Raw genomic sequence first — 16,861 nt, forward strand, 5'->3', positions numbered from 1 at the left:
ACAACATCATTTAACAAAAGTATAAAACCCGTCTCAATACTAACCGCTGAGGTTCACAGACAAAACAACTGTCTTTTGGTAGTCACGTTTCCCCCACATATACAACATGCTAACGTTATTAGCACAAGCCTATGGCATTTTACATTGCAAAATTTGGCCTAGCAGCTAGCAGACTTTTTCTTAACTCCTCTACAACCTTAATAATTTACGCATATTATTCACACTTTCTTTACTCACTGTTGGTTTAAGTCACTGCATCTCTGGACAGAACAGACGGGTTGAATTTTCTTCTTCAGGCTAACATTGTTGAAATTGAGCTGCTAATGTTGTTGTGCAGTTAGCAGAGTGAGGCAGGTACGTCATGAGTAAGGCTTTTGTTTACTAATGACGTGGGATGTGCGTTGTCTGTTGACCCGTGGTTTCTCTAAAAAACAAATACTTCCACACTGCTGACTTAAGGGCCGTTTTCACAGCAGACATTTTGATTTGTCACAGCAGGAAAAGCACAGGTGAAAATGATAACATAAACAATGGCTCAGTTTCATTAACTATCCCAGCAAGCTGTTCCAGTTAGCCGTCATGCACCATACCAGGCTCTTTCCTAAATGGAATGCAGCTTTCATTATTGTCCACGTGCTTTTCCTGCTATAACACTGAAAAATGTCTGTCATGAAAAAGGTCTACTCCAGAGTAAATAACGTCTTCTTCACTGCTTTCTCTTGGCTGCTTACCATAATCTGGCTGCTGCTGTTAAGACTATAACATCCAAAAGAGGATGTTATGGATTGATGTTTTCACTTTACATCAATGATACTGAATCGTTGCTAATTGAATCGATATACTGTGACTCTGGCACTGAGCATCAAGTCAATTTTTTTCCTAATAAAGACATACATCTATTTTAATAGTATACTATAATAATAATAATAATAATAATAATAATAATAATAATAATAATAATAATAATAATTATTATTATTATAATAATAATTATATGTTGTCACACAGACTGGAGTAAATAGTGTGTTTGTGCGTAGGATTGACTCAGACTAAACTACAATGCCCATCTTTATGACAATGGAGAAGCATGTCAACATGTGCCACTGTGTGGCTCCCTGATTGATTTGAAATAGTTGTGGGATGATAATAGACTTGGATGCACAGACATAAGTTCACTGTTAGTCTTTTCATGGGATTTGCTTATAGAAATCAATAAATATCAACAGACCTTTGTAATCATTTAAAGTATCTTTTATATTTTAGAGTAATTATAACCTATTTTGGCCATCTTAGATGTCACTTTTAGTTCTATTCACAGACTACTGTGTTATTAAATGTTGAATGTCTGGTCATTGTATACGTGAAGCTTTTTAGTCCTTGTCAACTGGAATAACAAGATTTATGTGAGCCATATGAGATATTAGAGGGCTGTACTGAGGTACAGTTTGAAATGTATTTTTTCATGGACCTATAAAGTAAAGCATTGAAGTTAATATTTAGCGTGTGGGAAAACATGATCAGATGTATTATGAAGGTTAATCTGGGAATGGATGGGAAAACTCACTACTGCAAGCTAATAACATTAAACTGGTCTAATTAGATTATCAAACTAAAATCAATAAGTTATCAAAGTCAAGGACAAGCTCTTTACTGGTGACAAAGTTGCAGTTTACAGTGAGTCTTATTTTGTAGCTTCACTTACCAATTCCCTTAATATTCCTCTTGAATAAAACAGACATTTGGACCTATCGCAATACTATATTTCAGTGAATTTTGTTGCTAGCCAGGCAGGGTCTGAAATTTACTTTTTCTCACGGCCTTTGCTAAATGAAAGGATAACATTGGTTGGATTTCCATCCAAGTGTTGCTCAAACTTAACCAAATTCAGCAAAACAACATGTAAATTCATGCACTTTTCAGTCCCCTGTTGTTATGCAAATATTGGGAGTTGGTTCATGGAGATAAGCAGTTGGTGGCGCAAAGGCAGAGGGAGCAATTATATCATCATCTATTCACTAAATTTGTTTCAATTGCATTGTTTCTTTTACCTTTTAACAAAACACCAACTGTGACACCTCCTTCAAGCATTAGAAACCTTTTTTTGCGATGTTTGATTTTTTTTTTTTTTTTTTTTTTTTTTTTAATTTTAGTCATTTCCACTCAGGTTTTTTAATGCCCGAATATAAAATGTATACACACAAAAACAGATATATAAAAACACACCTATTTAGATAATTTACACATCAGCCAATGTAGAGAAGGATGTCATTCAATGTTCAAAATATTTACACAAAAAACACAACATGAATGAAGAATTCCATCATGGCTTTTTGGGGAGCCCTGTTTTCTGTGGTTAGGAAGTCACTATACACATGGTAATATATTATCAATACATTTCAATTCTTATTGAGAATACTTAGCTGGGATTACAAAAAACAGTGGCTTAACACTTGTCTGTTTTGAGCACAGTCATTGTCTCCCTCACTGGACCACACACTCACCAGCACTGAGCCATTCCTTTACACCAGGGGTGGGGAACCATTTCAATTTTAATTAAGTCCTCCGAGGGCCATACTAAATTTATGAACATTCAATTATTAGAAATAAATTACACTCCTTCACAAACTCTCAAGGCACTCCTTCACCAACTTCTTCTGCATGAGGTTTCAGCTTCTTGGCTATTAATTCACTCACCACAAAACTTGGCATCCTAACTTTGTCTCTGTCAGTCTGTGGTCCTGTGAAAGCTGATTGTTGGACACCCCAACTCCGACGAAGAGCGTTAAAACTTATTTATCCTTTCGTCCAGTTTAGCATGTTTCGAGCTGTAATGAGGCGCGAGACTGGCCTGTTTCATCACTGCCAGCGTCACCCCGCAAACCAGGCAAAGTGTCTTGCGTTTTACTTAGACAAATAAATAACCGTTTGTCCATTTCTCCTAAAAAACGCGGCATTATGCATCCACCTTCCTTCCCATGGCACTTGCCATGACGCTTGATGATATCGCTTGTCAATAAATCCCCAATGTTATCGCGCGACGGCACGTAACCTCACGTGTTGTGTTCACTGACCCTGAACCTGACTCGGACATACATAGCCGTCAGGGTTATCTCCGAAAAGTAATTGCTTGCTACATCCATGACTGAGGCACGTTCCCCACCCCAGTTTTAGACAAAATTGATACGTGAAGTAGACAGTGGAGTTGATACAATAATGAGGGGGTTAGTATATGTGCTTTTTTATTGGTGGTTGTTGGTTAGAATTTGGTGAACTTCTACTGTCTATCAAAACAAGTTAGGTTTAACCAATACTAGTGATGCTTTTATATGGCAGTTGCTAGCAGCTTCCAAATATGTAGCTCTGTCCAAAATAGGCTAATCTCATGAAAAGCATCTTTCTGTTTATTTTCGTTGTTTGCCAAAGTGGCAAGACCTGACGAGGATTTATTCGCATTTAGCAGGTGATAGGTGCTAATTTCAGGCCCTGTTGCCACTTATAAGGAAGGAGTGACAATCAATGAGAGAATGAAAGTAAAAGTATTTTATTTATTTTGCTATTCATCTTCCTCTTCATCGTTCAAATGTTGGTTTGTCTTGGATGTAGAACACATTGTAAGACATACTATTAATCTTTTGGGTTTGGAGAAGATAGATTCTGTATATTTTTGAAGATAGATTTCTGTATATGTTCATGCCCATGTAAATACGAGCAGCCACTGTGTATATGATAGATTTTTGCACTGTGAAATACTCTGACAGCTATTTTTGTTATGTTCCTGCCATCAATTCTGGCTTGTGTTCGTCTCCTTCTCCCTCTCAGCTCGGACTGCTCATCTCAAAGCTGATTAAAAAAACCTGCATTTTGTAAAATCTAAACTGATATGCATTTTGTTTGTTTTTTTGTTTCATTTTTTAAACCCATTTAGCACAAGAATACATTAAAGATTCATAAAAGAAGCAAATAGCAATCAGAGAAACAAGCTGCGACATGTGTTTGCAGAGGAGGAAAAAAGATGAAAGAATTGAGATGAAAATGGCCAATTTGCACACTTATCTGTTCATAAAAGGTACTTTTCATTCCGTTTTTTTTTGTTTTGTTTTGTTTTGTTTTTTTGTTTTTTTACGATTTAATGAGATTATGGACTCTAAAAGGATAATACTTTTTTTTATTTTTGTTTTAAGCACAGAGGCACAAACTTTGTTTTGGAGCATTCCTGCAACGTTCTCCAATGATTCAGCAGCATTTTTTCTCACATAAACTATTCTTGTCAATGTTTCAGGGTTGAGAGATTTTGAATAATGGGTGTGCAGGGAAAACAAAGGAAGTCCTGCTTCATTTTGGTGTCTTTGTTACCACTCAGGCTTGGCAATGTCATACAGCCCCTTTTAATTCTAAAGGTTCGGCTCAAATCCCATACCAGCACCAGATGTTTGGGACAAGACAGAACCGAGTGACACAATTCATCTTGGAGATAGATCCCCTCACGCCCCATGACAAATTAACGTTGTTATCACACTAACAAGGCCAAGTTTTGCTCTTTATGTAAAAAAATTACAGCTTTTCTATAGGCAGCTAATGTATAATATGCAATTTCAGGCTCTGCTGAATCCTAACAGCCAAGAGAAGAAGACATACCATCCTCCTGCATATTCACAGGCCTTCTGAGTCTATGAGTTAATAATAATATGATGAAGTTAGACGTGCATGGAGGAGGTTCATTATTCTTGTGATAAATATTGTCCCATGCAAACAGCATCACATCAAATTCATCTATAGCAATCTATGAAAATATTCAATGCAAAGTCTGAAATTGTATGCAAACTGTATTGCATATGAAGGCAGTGATGGAAGAGTGATGCAAAAATGAAGATACAATGAGGGCAAAATCTCCATAATTGTCATAAATCATCTCGTTATGGGCTTTTCTTCAGCAGATTCAATGGAACGAAAAAAGCAGAAAGTTACAGAGGAAGAAGCCGTAAATTGCTTTGAACAGCATCCATCTTGGGAGCACATCAGCCTGGGAAACTTCAGGAAAATGTCAGCGGCTAGCTATTTCAGGCATTCAAGACCGTTCCCTGACAGCGACAATCTCACAGGACGTTGGACGAATCCAAGAATGTGTCATGTGTGCTCAGAAACCAGGCTGTGAAAGTGATCTTGTGCGTAGTTTTACTGCTAAAACAGGAAAAGACAGCGTTTCAGATCTTCATCTGCGCATCAAAGATGTTTCAAGGTCACTCGAAAGCATCACCTCTCCAGCTAATGACAGAGGCTGCTCAGATCACTGTCGTGGATGGTCATCTTTGTCGGGAATATTCATGTCCATTCATTCAGACTCAAATACTGACTGTGCAGTGAATCACATTCACCCAAGGCTAAGAGTGTTTTCCGCTGTCGTAGCCAGAAATTCATCACGGCCGAGCCTCGCTGCAGTCCACACGAGGATAATGGGAGAAAGGACACGTTTTACTCCGTGAATTTTCCCCCCTCTGCTGCCTTTTTCATTCATCCAGGTGTGGCAGAAGTTAATCTGGTTTTCTACTTGGCGACAGTGCACTGCAGCTCACAGTCACGGTCCATGAGCAAACATGCCCCGAGTGCTGAGAGACCAAAGATCGTCACTATATGGCCACAGATTCTCATGTTTAAACAGCAGGTCATATATACAGAAGCCAGTGTGTCTCAGGAGGACAGTTTAAATAACTGCTCATCTGAACAGTAAGTACTGACGTCATGCTCAGTTAAAATGTGTGTGCATGACTTAACAGAAGTCACACAATACTGCTGATATTTTAAGGTATATTTAGGAGATGTCAAAAATAATATTTGAAAAAAAGATATCTCTATCCAAAATGAAAACTAACTGCAAGCAGTTCATTTCAATTCGATTATTACCTGCAGACATCACTGTTTATTTTTTTTACTGCGCTATTTGATGACACAGCGGTGTGCCTGAACAATGTGAGCCAAAGACAGTATTTCGAGCAGAAATTGCACATTTTCTGTGAAATCGAAGCGTATTTTAAGAAGACACAATGCATGTAGACATGATCTCCCAGAGGGTCAAGAACAGATGCAGGAAGATACCTGGTGTGTCATATGCAGACATGGAAGTCCACTGACAAAGCAGCAACATTTGACGAGTTAGGACGAAAATATGTTGGAAAAAATACTCAATGCTATTTACAACTTTAATAAAAAAATAAAGACAGCTCATAGCAATCCACCAAAGAGTTCACTCAACAGCAGGTTTCCTCCACATTTCCATTACAAAATTCCACACTTTTTCAAACCTTATTTAAGATCTATCATCAAAGCTCAACAGTCACACAGAGAGGAAATAAACTAAACGGTACTACCTGTACTCATGTTATTTTCCCTTTTTTATGAACGAAAACTGAAATAAAAGGTGATTTAATTTTCACAGCATCTATATGCAACCTTGTTTGTTCCTTCCTGTGTCCATGGAAACGATGATGGATACAGATGTACAGGTATGATTTCCATATGTAGAAAAAAGATAACCTGTTTTCTATTCGTAAATGTTCAGATGAGCCTTGATTATTTGTGATGCTATCTATGTATGTTTTTCAAGGATATTGCCATCTTTTCTATCAAACTAATTTGGATGTGGATGGAGCAACAGTTCTTGCCTTACATTTGAAAACGTTCAGCTCGCTCTGGCCCGCGCACTGTCTCATAAATTTTGGCTGCTCTGAACACCATTGAAAGCACTCTGCTTGTTTGATCAGTTCATTTTAAGAGGGACTGCATTATTATTATTTTTTTGAAAAACAGAATAGGGGCAATAGTCTAAAAACCTGAAAGTAAAAGTACCCAATAAATGAAGTAAGAACATAAAACAAACACCAAAAAGATTATTTAAAATAAATTTGAAAATCACTTCAGTGTTGATCAAAATAGTTGCCAGTTAGGGGAAGTAACAGCTGGGGAGTGATCCAGTGGCCACTATTTTCATTTTCTTAATTTTAGCTACTTATTTTAACAGGTCACGCCGACCTGTTGAATTGAATATGAAAAATGTAATAAATAAATTATTATTAAAAAAAAAAAAAAAACCAGCTGCCAATGAATTCTCAGTATTTTGACAATTAATGGATTACTTGCTGTATATATTGGGCAGTTTTATTTCTAACAATTCATCATATCTTTTTAAACTCTTCAAATGTTATTTTAATGCAAAAAACCTTCATTTGTTAAGTAGCCTATCTTGTGACTAAAGCTGTCAGACAAATACAGTGAAGTAAAAAGAACAATATTTCCATATTTCTGAAATGTAGTGGGGTAAAAAAAAAAGTGGCAAGAATAGACTCATGTTAAGTACCTCAAATTTGTACTTAAGTACAGTTTTTGAGTAAGTGTACTTAGTTACATTCCACTATAAGTGAAATGTCCAGTTACTGTCATGATCCTGGATTCCCTATTTGTATACTGTAATCTTTGTTTTGGGGGGGTGGGGGGGGGTTCTGTTTGCTTTTCCTTCATGTATTCATTCATTTCAGACCATTTCCTGTTTTATTTTGTAGGTTCACTTCTCATGTGTCATGTCTGATTTTACTTCCCATCTTTGTGTGTTTTCCTGCCCGGACTTACTAATTATTCTGCCCTGCCCTGATTAGTTTCACCTGTCCCTCACTAGGTCTGCAGTCAACTCACCTGTTCTCACTACCCTATTTAGTGTTTCCCTCCTTGTACCTGCCCAGTTCCTCTTCTTTTGTTTGATCATCTGTTCATTTTCCCTTGTTTTCTCCTGCCTTGTTAACCCACCCACCATGTGTGCATCTCATCTGCTTGTTTTTCTTCAATTATTGTATCTCACTAAATCCACCTGCCTCCTGTCCTGCATTTTGGTTCCACATGTCATGCTGCTTCAGCCACAGATGCCATTTCAGATGCAACTTTCAACAGGTTTCTAAGCATAAGATGGTTCATATGAGTAAGTGAGTTTTTAGCATTGCATTAGCAAATACATGTAATGTAACCCAATTACATCTGTGCTAATGTCATGAGAACACTCAGCACCTTCAAGTGGTTTGCTAAAACTATCTTTAAAAAACATACTGTAGTAAAATCTAAGAAATAATTTAGGTAACATGCATGCTGACTGACATTCTCAAGCCATACTTACAATATAATCAAAAACACAGAAAATAGAAAAAGGCAAATTTACTTTGGTCTTGCCATGGCCTTCAGCTTGCTTGGAGGGACACCAATGATGGTATTTCCTCTTGATCAATGTGACTTGTGGAATGTACCAAAATTTTAGAGGGGGACGAGGGGGATGCATTGTCAGAAAGTCTGGGTTGAAGACTGTTGTTAAGCAGGTCCACTGCCCATTCTATAGGGCAGGGTTGAATTTAGTTCAAATGGCTTTTTTTTGCCATGGAAAACATATGTTTACATCACCAGAGAAAGAAATATAAACAAAACATAAGTACAGACCAATTGGACATTTATTCATATACGCGACACATTGCTGCTGATGCAGTAACACATCTGACACACCCACCGAACAGAAGAAAACTGTCTATAGCAAAACGGTGCAAAACATTTTGAGAATGAACGTCACAGGACAAAGTAAAATGTGAATTTTAACTAACATGCTGTAATAAGAATTTCTGAGATAAGACAAAAAAATGTTTTACGTTTAAATTGGAAATAGGATGCACAATTATTTTAATAAAAATAATTAATTTTAAGTTCTGAGGGATTCTAATTCTTTCTTCATGGTGAAGTTTAGCTTAAGAGAGTCGGAATGGGTTTTTTTTCCAGGTTTTACAGGATGTATCTTCAATACAAAGTAGAGGACACTTGATAATATTATGTATTATACAGATATTATTCACACATATTTATGCATGAAATGTCCTGGGGATGAAAAAGGCACAGATTTTGGCAGAACGGCCTCACTCATGTGAAGATGTCCCAGAGAAGCAGAGTACAAATTGTTTCTGGGTTTCTTTCAGGTGTTTTTCTGGCCTGTTTCTGTTTGTTTGGAGTCTCAGGAAGGAAAAAATGTGTCATAAGAACCTGAATCAAAATGTGTGTGTGTGTGTGTGTGTGTCTGTGTGTGTCTGTTTGCGATACAGTTTCATGCTGTGTATGCATGGGAGGATGCATGTGTGTGCAAGCTATAGTATTTGCACATCATGTGAAAGAGAGAAGCCCTGCTGTGTTCAGTGCGGCTGCCTCAAAGAAAATAAATCAAACCATCAATATCTCGTCTCACTCGGAGACTAATCTGCAGCATCGTCTCTATCTGCTCATGAGAGATAGGACTTTTGAGTCGTGATGGGATTTAACTGTAGTGGCTGCATTCAGGCATCAACAATAAAAGCACTTTTGTAGTGGGGCGGTGCACCACATGAAGGAAAGGATGATGCAGAATACAAAACAGAAACTTTTCATTTTGCAGGGAAAAAAAAATGTTTTTCAACTCATTATTTCATGATTAGCACATCGTCCCTAGAAGTATTAAGTGACTAATTTCAGAGACCATCATGTCATCTGTGCTGTGTTTTCAACATGATGCACTCACAGCACTATTCCACATTTGAAAGGCCAAGTTAATTTATTAACAAAGCCCAGAACAATCAAGATTTTTATTGGATTTTTAAATTGCACTTGATGGTGTTTGCGGCTTTCAGGAAATTGGCGTTCCCCAGAAGTCTACAGACAGAGGACTGGAGATTACCTAATGAAATAACTCTTCCTTCAAGATTACAACGCAACACTCATAAATTATAATCTTAAATGAGCTTTGCGTTTTTAAACCCTTTGATGTATTATTGGAAGACAATGTGTGATAAAAATCCAAGCCCTCTTGATTTAAACCCTTTGATATTAAGAACATAAGCGCCAACGTAATGCCCTGAAGCAGATCGCTGATCCACTTGTGTGATGATATTTACTGCCACATTAATCGTAGTATCCTATTTTGTAGTGAAGCAGGAGAATGAGAGTCCTGAGGCGTTGTGGTGGCTTAATTTGCAGAGTTTCAGAAATGAAAAAGAATCAGCGAGAGAGAGCACTCATGAAAAAAAGTAGGAGAGAGTCGTCTTGAACATAATGCTTTACAGTTGTAACACACACGTTTTCTCTTGCTCACATAAATGCCATCATGACTTTATCACGTCGACATATAAAGTACTAAACATTCCTGAAAAATGTCAGCTGGGTGAGTCCATTCAGCAGGGGATCGCAGCTGGAAAACCTGTTTAAAACAAAGTAAGTAAAATTAAGATATAGAGTTACTTCTCATTTAAAAGTGTGTTTGTCCATGTATCTGTTCTTTTTCAGTTAGCATAGTTTTGACAAGTCATGCATGCTAGTTTTGGTCTGTAAGGAACGCCAAAGCATGGGTGCCATTTGTGCTTCTTTCTACCAATATTATGTCAGTGAGATTTCAGTCAGTTATATGCTAAATGTAATTGGGGTTGTACGGTATTTTTTTATAATTTATTATGATGTTTTCGACATTATCTTATCACATTCTTGATATGAATCGAATGTACAAACAGTTGCTTGACAGAAATATATATATATATATATTTTTTTAATTCCCATTTAGACTACGTGTCTAACCCTTTGAAACCTGGATTGATATTAGTTTTCTTGTGCTGTGTTCAGATGCGTTTCACAAGTACTTAAGAACTTTGACTACTGAACAAAATGGGAAAAAAGCCATGGAAAACACGTGGGAAAAATGCAATGATTGACTTGGCAAGAAATGTCCCACAAAATGCAAAAAGAAGGAAAAGATTAAATGAAAAATAATGTGAAAAAGGGGAGAGAAAAAGAAAACACCAAGAAATCTATCCAAAAAAAAATTTATAAATATTCAAATTATATATTAATTTAATGATTTGTTTTAGTTTTTTTCAGGTCAATTCCCTTTTTTATTTATGTATTTTTTATTTTTTTGTGTGCTAACTTTCATGAAATTTTCTTTTACTAATTTCGTGTTTTTGGTTTTTGGGGGTCTTTAAATGTATTTTTCTCATTTCTTGAAAGAAATCAGGCCAATTTGTTCATGTTTCACAGGGTTAATGCTGTTATTTAGTTATGCTGTGAGCTCATGCTCAGGGTGCAATATTAAACTGATGGTTCACAGATTTTCAACCAGGTCTGTGTCACTGCGATGTGTGGAGTGTGTGCAGATGAACATTATTTAGCTTCCCTCAATACTGGCAGCACTGGGAACGCCGGTTTTCACATTTGGGTGGGTGCTTGCCTAAAAAGTTTACATGTGTGGGCAAAAATATATATAATAAATATATAATAAAAAATCCAAGAAGTGAAAAATGTTACAAATGTTTCTTGTTTGTCCTAAAAGCAAGGGTGAGCCTGTCAGTCCGCCCAGGGCTCATAACACGTCTTAAAAGATAACCGTCTCAGTCATGTCTCACTAATAGCACTTGTTCCCTCATTATACACTAATGAGATTTGTGAGGCAAATTATTAATTATCAGGGCCCTTGATAGAGTACATGCTGTGGCGGAGGAGAGGCTTCTATGAAACAACAATTTATTTCCGCCCTTCCTTCGTTTGGGGCTTAAACTCGACCACGTTTGAAAGCTTTACTGTGATTCAGCTCATTTCAGCACTCGGCAGCAGAAAAGCAATTATTCTCAGTGTCAAAATAATTACTCAAACAATGCAACGTTCTCAATCCTAGGGAAGCAGAGCATGTCAGTGCACTTTTACTTGTTTGTCTGCTTGTATATTGGTGGAGTGTTGTACAAATTAACAAATTAATTCCTTGCTGACAAAGTCTGATCCATCCGCATATTTTTCTCTATCCTCAAATGGACTTAAAATGCAAGAGGTATTACTCAGTGATGTGGAATGCTAATCCAGTCTAAACATTTGGTGCACATTTACAAAAAACAGGAGCACAGCTTTTCATGATCTTCTTTTTAAACAGGAGTCCATAAAGTGAGTTTTATGAGAATTTAGAAGAATTTGCTGTGAAATCAAATTGAAGGACACTGTCAACTCAAGGCTGTAGCTATGGAGAAAACATTGCTGGGGGACCGAATCTGGCGTCTGGGTCCCTTTAGAAAATAATTCTAAACATCTAAACCCATTTTCTATTGTATCTTGTATTAAGCAAGTACAGCTACTCTACTATATGAATATACAATAAATCAATAAAAGCAAGTTCACATATGCAGTGCAACATAAATGACTGACACCTCACTCAAACTTCACATGGTCATTCAGACAAATATAACATATAAAGACATTAACATTAGTTAGATACACCTGTGAGCACAATTTATTTTATTTTTTTTTTTAGAAAAGTAATACGAAATTTATTCAAACTAGTTGGGGAGTTAGCCCAGATAACTAGTGACATGTCATTCATCAAATAAATCTCTTTGCATTTAAACCAAAATACACTCCAATCAAACAGTTTAATTTAATAATCAAACATAAAATCTCACAATCCAAGTGTCTATAATTAAAAAGAAATAAATTTCAAGTCTAAAATTGAAAAGTAAATGTCTGTGATATCAAAGGAGGGCTCTGTAAGCGTGTGTGTGTGTGTGAGTGTATATCTGGGCGTATGGATTTGGAAGCAGCTCTGTTCATTTCAGTTCAGTTCAGTTTCTGTCCTTTACGTATTTCTGCTATAAGCCATGATAGCTAACAATGGCCATCAGTGATCAATTAGAACTCACAATCTGCCCATTTTCACCAGAAACTTTTTGTTTCCACACAATCAAATTTTTGACACCTTTTAGCATTTCATTTTACCACAATTACAGTTTAAGTACATTACATATTGAATTTGATGTTACCTTTGTAATGCAATTGTGAACGTTACATTTCAACACTGGGGGATGACACATATGAAACTTGGGTCCTCTGACCAATTTGTACATTTTGTGCATCAGTTTTTGGGCTGTTAGCTAGCTAATACACCACCGTAACACCACTTGGACCAACCACATGCAGAACTGCAGCATGCTGTAAAACTAGAAGCAGTAGTAATAATAATTCCAATTTGTTAAGATTGTTTTGTAACAGTCTAGTGGTGCCTTCAGACTTTTTTTTTTTTTTGAAAAACCGGCCTGACTAATAGACTCATTTAAGTTACCTATATAAGTTTGTCCATCTTTATTTTCACTCGCCCAGTTTAATATTGAGAGGATTGTGTTCTCTTGGGTTTTGGGTTTCTACTTACAGTGTTTTCCTCTCCTGTGCTCCTGTGCTGCTTCTTTCTCATTGGCTCATCTACTCACCTGCCCTGCATCAGCCTCATTAGTCCCTTCCTGCTCCTGACTATTTCCCAACCAATCAACTCGCTGCTTAGTCTTCTGCCTAATTACCTTATTCCCCTCACCTGAGTTCCTCTTCTCTTTTCTCCAGCTGCACTTCAGCTCCTTCCCTATTAATATGTACAAAAAAACATTTTGGGTATATTTGAAAATTGGGGAGGTGAATGTGTCATCACAATTTATGTTAGAATGACTGCACTGTGAAAGGTTTATTCACAGCTCCTGTTGAGTGTGAACAATAAGGTCATTTGCCTCATCATGCTGTCAGCCAAATTCTATCACTACTCAGCTGATTGAAGCCCATTATACAACAGAGTGTAACATTTAGACAGAGTGAATATCTGCACTGGAAAAGTTCACCAAACTGTTGTTTCAGTCAGTCTACAAAAATCTCAGATCTCACGTGTCTAAAGTGCAAGCATTACCTTTGAACCACAAATTTCAACATCTACTGTGCAGAAATACGGATATCCACCAGCATTGTAAATCTTTGACACACAGAGCTTACGGTGACACAGGCGAAAAACCAAAGCAGTTAAACTTAAGGGACCACGGAGCCTCGTTAAACGCCGGGTTAGCGGCCAAAGTTTCAGTTCCATCCAAAGGCTGTGTGCTTGCATTTTCCACGGAGCTCAAAGCATTTTATGAGTGGTCCCAGCTCAGCGGGTGAAGCACTAACTTGTTTCAGTTTTATTACCCCTGCAGTGTGAACTCATGTGAGGTTTGAATAGATACAGATTTCAGAGGCGTCTGGAAATGAGAGAGAGAGATGATTGATTGATTTTCTTGTGCGCTTTTTGTGTACATGCATTCTGTAGATGTGACCCAAAGGAAAAGATAAAATATGTTTACGATGAACTTTGCAAAACCTGGGTTAGCCATGCAGCACGGGTACAAATGAAAGACATGAGAGTGGCATCAATCCAACAGAACCTCTAAAGGGACATGGAAGGAAAAACATGATGAAACAGATGGTGGAAAAAACATTTTTTATGGTCATTTATTTTTTTTTAACCACCATCAAAATTGTTTTTCACCATCAGTTTTATTCTGAGGATTTCTTTTTTGGTGGGATATTTTTTAGGTGACTAAAATTGCTGACTCCCCTCCACAGCAGTTGTTTAGCTTCCATGTGGGAATCCAGCCTGCTTCTCTATTCTGACTATCCCTTTAACACACTCTCTTCCAATATTAAAAAGCCATTAAAGCAGAGACCACCTCATATGCTCTATTGCTAATAAAAGCATGTGCATCCAGTGACTTAACGTGTTCATGTTTTAAGCACAAACAGATCCTTCAATTGCTTTAACATAAACAGCCCACACACTCCGGTACTTGACGGCACTCATTTACTCAGGCTAAATGTCACACACTTAAAGAAAGTGCATGTTTCCCCCTCAGGGTAATACACTGCAGCAGGTTAGGAAAGGACAGCAAGCCACTTTCCACCCACAGATAAGTCATTGTTTACTGTCATCCAAACCTGCCTGTGGCACCCTAGCCGGTACACACCCCATATCACCTAGCAAGCTTAAATCAAGCCCAGATAGCACCAATCTGTCTCACTCCTAAGGTCTGAAAATGTCCGCCAAAGTGGAAGATTAACATCAGCGAGTGCCGAGCACACAAGCAACAACACACAACCATGACAAATGAAACAGATACGAATGATACAACAGAGCATCATGCAGCATTAGTACGGAAATCAGAGACTGGATTCTGTTCAGAGGAAGAAAACTGACAAAGACAAAGTTGAGCTAACTAAAATGTTCCTTGTGTATTTATGAGATGCTTCTCTTGGCTTTTGCTTAAATATTGTGATTGGCTGTGTGCATGCAGCCTATTTACTCACAAAGATGCTGACAGAATAGTAAATTAAAAGTCTGGTGATGAATGACTAAAGGAAGATGGAGAGAGAAAAACAAAAGTAGAGAGGACAGTTAAGCAGAACCAAATGATTTTTTTTTTGTTGTTGAAAGTAAACAGGGTTTCCTTTTAATGCCCTGTGTACTTCTATGATAGTAAAGGCCACCAGCAGTGTGAATATTTTAATAATTGGGGGAAATTCAAGAACATGCACAAGACAGATGCATAATGCATCCCCTTTAGTGAGTTCACAACGCAAACCTCAAGTTAATCCTGTGGTTAATTTGAATATGTAAATAATGCTGGCTATGGCCCAAGCGGGACTGTTTGGGATGGTTTATCCAGAGCAGCTCTGTGAGCCCACTGTCTGCAGTTTCAACCATCCCCGAGGTACCCACGGCAAGATCCACAAAAACCTGCCAGAGCTCAGTTGGCCAGTGCTAAGCACAGTTGGCATATGGGACTCATTCTCATTAGCACACAACTAAACCGTCAGGATTGTCAATATCAAGATAAAACACAGTCAGTCCCGAAGGCTGTATAAAACAGGTAATCCAGAGTGCAGTTTCACATCTCGCAAGTGCTTCAGGTGCTTCAAGGCAGGTCAGCGCAAAACTTGATCTCTTCCAATTGTTTAGATCAGTCAGGATGTTGGTTTTTGTGTAGCATGCTAAGGTCACGACATTGTTGTTAAAATAACTCCATTGACTATTGGTTTAACATGGGAAATGAAAAACACGCTCCTGGGTAAAAGTCCAGAGTTTGTTGGACCCACCATCATCCCTCCCACCTGCCCTCTACAGACTTTTTTGCTTTTTATACTATGGTAGTTGCTGGCGGCAGTTTGTAATGCAGCTGGCAACTACCAGCATCAGTGTCTGACACCAACATCTACTGAAAAAGCAACGGTATTTGGCAAGTTGGGTTGTTACCCCCTGTGTCAACAACTGCCGCTGCCTAATGTGTATTTTACCTCCATGAAAGGTGCATCTATGCGTCAGTATCTGATGTCAAGAAGGGGCTGTTATCACAGCTTGTTTTGCATTTTCATAGTTAAGGTTCAACCATCCTTGACCTTCAAAACAGCATCTAAACCATAAAGTCAACATAGAATTTCCAGTTGTGCCGCTTGTCTCTGACTGATGACTTACGACAACATTTTCTGAAACTCAGAAATTATGCCAGAAGTTGTAAAAAAATCAGGCCCAAGTTGTAATTAATTAGATAATAATCCTTTAATGTCCAAACTTTGACCTCCTGTGAGTAAAAGGCACGCCACAGGGGATAAGAAGTTGGGCACATTAGCAGTGATGTGTGCTCCATACAGTAATATATAGTATGTTATATTCTTGTATTTCTGTCTTTCTCTCTTTGAATCCCTTTAACACACACACTTACACACTGTCAGTATGGGAGCAAAGCAAAGACGGTGTGTAATTGCCGTTAAAAGAAAAGCTGTCACGGTTTGAGGTTAGCTCAGGACCTGTTAAACCTTCATTTGCCGTCGCCTTCACTCTGACTACTTTAAAATCCCTGTTCTGTAGGCCATGGCTTTCCTCTGAGTAATGAGAAACAGGAAAAGCCAAGAGGAGCATGCTGGGCCTTATGATAACCCGCTGATTGAAATGGAAGGTACAGTGTACAGATTGTATTACAAAAAGCAATGCGGGAGGAGCCTTTGACAA

Source organism: Plectropomus leopardus, chromosome 18, assembly GCF_008729295.1.
Source record: "Plectropomus leopardus isolate mb chromosome 18, YSFRI_Pleo_2.0, whole genome shotgun sequence".
Classification (NCBI taxonomy): Eukaryota; Metazoa; Chordata; class Actinopteri; order Perciformes; family Serranidae; genus Plectropomus; species Plectropomus leopardus.